This window comes from Rhinopithecus bieti, unplaced genomic scaffold (assembly GCF_001698545.2).
Source record: "Rhinopithecus bieti isolate Rb0 unplaced genomic scaffold, ASM169854v2 scaffold_5948, whole genome shotgun sequence".
NCBI classification, from domain to species: domain Eukaryota; kingdom Metazoa; phylum Chordata; class Mammalia; order Primates; family Cercopithecidae; genus Rhinopithecus; species Rhinopithecus bieti.
Genome location: NW_016805422.1, coordinates 898,959 through 904,627, shown reverse-complemented (window position 1 = coordinate 904,627; position 5,669 = coordinate 898,959). Strand labels below are relative to the sequence as shown.

The 5,669-nt window shown below is 40.7% G+C and overlaps 1 long non-coding RNA gene across 1 annotated transcript in view; it reads right to left on the bottom strand.

Moving 5' to 3' along the window:
• Positions 1-2,860: 2,860 nt before the first annotated feature.
• Positions 2,861-5,669, bottom strand: part of LOC108529845 (uncharacterized) — a 63,670-nt gene continuing 60,861 nt past the window's right edge. The window contains exon 8 of the long non-coding RNA XR_001885696.1: positions 2,861-3,388. This is a non-coding gene — a long non-coding RNA (uncharacterized LOC108529845). The remainder of the gene's footprint in view (positions 3,389-5,669) is intronic.

Genomic DNA, 5,669 nt, shown 5'->3' with positions numbered 1-5,669 from the left:
TAGTTGTGCTATATCCTCCACCAAAAACTCATATTAATCATGTATTTAAGAACTGTTTCCAAGCTCTAGTTTTAAAAAATCTACATGTGAATTCAAATTACAAAGTAGTAAAGTCACCTCTGAGACTTCATTATATGATTTACACAACATGATGGAAATTATGATTATACAATTTTATATTCTTCATCTTTATATCCATATACTTGAAATCTCTCCCATCTGAAATAAGTATTCTGTGATCATTCGAATTAAACTTCAAAATGTTTCTTAGTCCAGGCACAGTGGATTACACAGCTGTAATTCCAGCACTTTGGGAGGCCAAGGAGAGCAGATCACTTGAGCCCAGAAGTTTGAGATCAGCCTGGGCAACATGGTGAAACTTTGTCTCTACAAAAACTTAGCCGGGTGTGGTGCACACCTGAAGTCCCAGCTACTCAAGAGGCTGAGGTGGAAGGATTGGTTGAGCCCAGGAGGTAGAGGCTGCAGTAAGCCAAGATCGTGCCACTGCACTCCAGCCTGGGCAACATAGTGAGACCCTGTCCAAAAAAAAAAAAAACATATTTTTTAGAGGTGTAAGGATGGGATGAAGAGAAGTTGTAAATGTGTACAGAAATAGTTTTATAGAGAGACTACATTCTAGTATTCAATAGCACAGCAGGGTGACTATAGTTATCAATAATGTATTATATATTTCAAAATAGCTAGAACATTTGGAATGTTCCCAACACAAAGAAATGATATCTATTTGAGGTAAGAGATATCCCAATTATCCCAATTTGATCATTACACATTGAATGCATATAGAAAAATATCACCGGTACCCCATAAATAGGTACAATTATATATCCGTAAAAATGTTTTTTTAAGGAATGAAGCCAAGAACTTTATTTCTAATAAAAGGAAATGTCTTTTAAAAAACAAAATCCTTTATTTAAAATTAGGTAGATAGAGCACACCTGCAATCCAAGCGCTTTGAAAGGCCGAGGCAGGAGGATTGCTTGAGCACAGGAGCTGGAGACCAGCCTGGGTAACAGAGTGAGACCCCATCTCCACAAAATAAAATAATTAAAAAATTAGCCAGGCATAGTAACATGCACCCGTAGTCCCAGCTACTTGGGAGGCTGAGTCGGGAGGATTGCTTGAGCCCAGGAGATAGAGGCTGCAGTGAGCTGTGACTGTGCTGCTGCATTCCAGCCTGGGCAACAGAATGAGACCCTGTCTCAGAAAGAAAAAAGAAAGAAAGAAGAAGAAGAAGAAAGAAAGAAAGAGAGAGAGAGAGAGAGAGAGAGAGAGAGAGAGAGAGAAAGGAAGGAAGGAAGGAAGGAAGGAAGGAAGGAAGGAAGGAAGGAAGGAAGGAAGGAAGGAAAGAAGGAAGGAAGGAAGGAAGGAAGGAAGGAAGGAAGGAAGGAAGGGGAGAAGGAAGGAAGGAAGGAAAGAAAGAAAGAAAGAAAGAAAGAAAGAAAGAAAGAAAGAAAGAAAGAAAGAAAGAAAGAAAGAAAGAAAGAAAGAAAGAAGAAAGAAAGAAAAAGAGAGAGAGAAAGAAAGAAAGAGAGAGAGGGAGAGAGGGAGGGAGGGAAGGAGGGAAAAGAAAAGGAAAGAAAAGAGATAAAATTATGTAGAGAAGAAAAATGTTATTTTCAAAGTCTTTTAACTATTCAAGTTTAGTGTAATAAAAAAAGTATAATCCGTATCTGGCACTGGAGTCATCATGTTTCTAGTAAATTGGTTAAATTTTCTTTCATTACACCTCTCAGAATTTTGTCCTTTTGAGGAAGGCAAACAACTCAGCCTCGGCAATACTGTGTCTCATTTAACAATCTATTTCAGTCTTATTCTTGGCAGTTACCAATGACCTGGCGCTGTTGACACATTTTCAGTGTGTGTGGCTATGTGTGAAATGCTGCCATGTTGCTATTTTCCTACACAGTTCTCCCCTTTGATCACCAACCTTGTCTTGTCTCCCACTCTCCCTTGCAGCTCTAATTGTTTTTTATTCCTTTGAAACCATCTGGAAAAAAAGAAGGTCCTTAAAGAATAGTCTCCTTTCCAGTCATTGCTGCCAACTTAGAAATATTTCAATTTGTTTCTTGCTGAGTATTTTTAGTTTGTTAAGAAGATTTCTTCTTCCCACCTAGCCAAGATTAGTTAAAACCTAGGTCTACCCAATTTTCCTCCAGCAGTAACATCCCAGGGCCCCCAGGTGTCACAGTGGGAGGATTACAGGATTTAAATCAAAACATTTTATTTTATTTCAAGTCATAATCCTACCACTTTCCCAGCTAGAGACCTTGGGCAGTCACAGCCACTCTGGGATCCAGTGTCCTCATCTGTAAAATGGGGGTGATCATACCACCTAGTTTTCAGGGTTGTTTTATGGATTAAATAAGTGAATGTACATGAATATCCCTTGAGAAGTGTAATGCAGTGATGTTAATGTTTGCTCAGTTCAATAAACATTTCTTTAATAACTAATAGGGGTGGCAAACTCAAAGGACTACAGGTAACAGGTAACGTAAATGCATGCAGCAGGCAGGGTTCCATGCCTCAAGGAGTGGGGAAGGTGTGTGTCTGGAGACCTTGAGCTCACAAGCCTGTCTGAGGACAATCTTGGCTCAGCTCCAGCCCACAGTTTCCATCTCAGAAAAAGATCTAGTGTTGGCCAGATGTTTTGATTTTTCAAGAAAAGCTAGAAAATATGATAATTTCAATATGAAATCTTTTCATTTTAAATGTTGACAACTAATTTTTAACAATCCCTTTGTGGGTGAAAAAACAATACTCATCTACTAGCTGAATTTGCCACACAGACCTCCAGTTTTGCCTACTATGTGCCATATACTATGGGAAGCCCTAAGAATTCAAAGAAAAAATATATAGTCCATGGTGGACATGGAGATGCGACTGCCTTAATCCCCTTTTGAGAAAGGATGTGCTGCCCAGCTGCAGGGAGTGCTGTCAGCAGATGGCCCTCAGCTGTCAGCCTCTTCAGGTACTGCTTCAGCTGCAGAGCTGCATCACTCATGGTCATGCCCCTTCCTGGTTGGCCCATACGCAACAATGGGTGGTGGCAGGGGTGTGAAGACCTAGCTACCTCACACCAATTCAGAACAACGAAAGGCCATTCCAGCTCCAGAGCTCTTCACGGTGTCAGGTGAGATAGTTGTCAGGTTTGCATCAGAGCTTCACTTAACCTTAGGTCCATTCCTGTTTCCTTGTCTTCCTTTCCACAGGTGATGATCCAAAGGCCCACATACATATTTTGGTCACTAAACTCCATCTCAGAAGCAGCTTCCTGGGCAATCCAGCATGCAGCATGATCCTTGAACTCAGGGAACAATTTGTTTGATGAGCCAGGTGGACAGATGACTTCAATACTGTGTGAGAAGTGCTAGGATAGACACATAAAGAAAAAGCGATAGGAAGGGAGGAGAAGTACACCAATTCAATCACTGAGGCTCAAGTTCTTCCTGGAGTGAGTAATCTTGAGATAATTTTGAAGGTTTATAAGCATATAAAGAAGGAAGAACAGGCCAGGCTCAGTGGCTCATGCTTGGGATTTAGCTCAGTGCTGCCAAATCCCAGCACTTTGGCAGTCCAAGGTGAGAGGATCACTTCAGGCCAGGAGTTCAAGACCAGCCTAGGCAACATAGTGAGACCTTGTCTCTAAAAAAAAAAAAAGAAGAGAGAAGAAAGGAAAGTAGAAAGGAGAGAAAGAAGGAGGAGGAGGAAGAAGAGGAGGAAGAGGAGGAGGAAGAGGAGGAGGAGGAGGAAGAGGAGGAGGAGAAGGAAGAGGAGAAGAGAGGAGGAGGAGGAGGAGGAGGAACAGGTATTTCAGGCATAGCAAACACTGAAAGCAAGCAGTAAATAGACATCCAAGAAACAGACGCAATATACATGGAGGATCAGCAGCAGTTTGGTACTAACAGAGCTTAAAATGTTAAGTTGGGAATGGGCCTGAGATGAAGTTGAAGAGAAAGTTTTTAACTTAAGAACTTAGCCTTGATTCGATAGATAAAGTGAACTGAAAATTTTTCCTCCTCGTTTACTAAACACTTATTCATTCTTTCCTCCAATAAGCTTTATATGTTGGTCCTTCCTGGAGTCTATTTTCATTCAATAGGCATTCCTTGAGAAGTTTCATCTTCTATCATAGTTGAAAATCTAGACATGAGCATCCAACTCATCTCCACATAAATGGCCCAAAGGAATCACAAATTCAACATGTCCAAAATCAAGTTCATCACCTGACTCTCCTACACCTCATCTTTCCAAATTTCCTACCTTACTGAATACTAGCACTGTCCACCCAATTGCTCAAGCTAGGGTCCTAAGCATCAGTCTTGGTTCCTTTCACTCCTTTACACTCCAAATTCAGTCTTTTTTAATGTGTCCTATAAATAATCTCACTTTAATATATTTCTGATCACTCCATAGCCAGTGCCACTTCTTTAGTTCAGTCAGAGCTCTTTACAGTTGGCTCATTTGCCTCTAGTCTTATCCCCTTTCAAGTCTATTCACCAAATAACTGCAAGAACAATCCCTCCAAAGCACACATATGATCATATCAAGCTTCAACCTAAAGTCCTCCAGGGGGTCTCCGTAATCTTTGAGATAAAGTCCAAAGTTCTCAATAAAATTCATCATCTGATACTGATTTCACACTTTCTGCTTCACACACAATATATTACTTTCAATTCCTCCAGCTCTCTATGCCCTCTCTCACTCCAGAACTTGAACCAGCTTGCCCACATAGTCTGAAATTTCTTTCCCTGGCTGTCTCTCCTCTCCTTCTCTTCACCTGGTTAACCCCTGTTAGTCATTCAGGGATTAACATATGTGTTGCTTTCTCCACCACCTTTACCCCTATTATAAGCTAAATGCTTTCTTTGTAATTTTGTCATTGCACCTATCAATCTGTACTTCTGTCTCTCTATCACGAGATACAACTGAATGCAGAGAACATATCTATTCATTTCCAAATGTCCAATGCTTAGCACAACATCACTTCCAAATAAATGAATGAATGAAATATATTTTATTTCTAAATGTTCCCTCTGATAGCAATGTGACTAATTGTTTCAAGAGGGAACTCACTAGAGGCCAAGAGACGTGTTATAAGAGGCAGTGATGACCTAAACCAGAAAAGCGGGAGTGGCAAAAAAGTAGCTATATGGAGAAATAGGTTACAGGTAAAATCAGCAGAATTGATGATTGGATATTGGGGCTAAGGGAAAGGTTATGGTATGAAATAATTTTTGGATTTCTGATTTGGGCACCAGGATAGCGATATCTTAACTAGGATACAATACGAGACGAGAAGCAAATTGGATAAAGGGCAAAACAACGATGAGTTTTAATGAGTTTGCTCAGGGCACGTTGAGGATGAAGTGCATATGGAAAGACCAAGTGGACTTATTTGGACTTTGGCATATGGAGTGAGGGGAGTAGTAAAAACCATAAATGAAATGGCATGATAAGCCAGGCATGGTGGCGGATGCCTGTAGCCCCAGCTACTTGAGAGGCTGGAGAATGGTGTGAATCCAGGAGGCTGAGCTTGCAGTGAGCTGAGATCACGTCACTGCCCTCCAGCCTGGGTGACAGAGCAAGACTGCGAAAGAAAGAAAAAGAAAGAAAGAAAGAAAGAGAGAGAGAGAAAAAAAAAAGAAAAA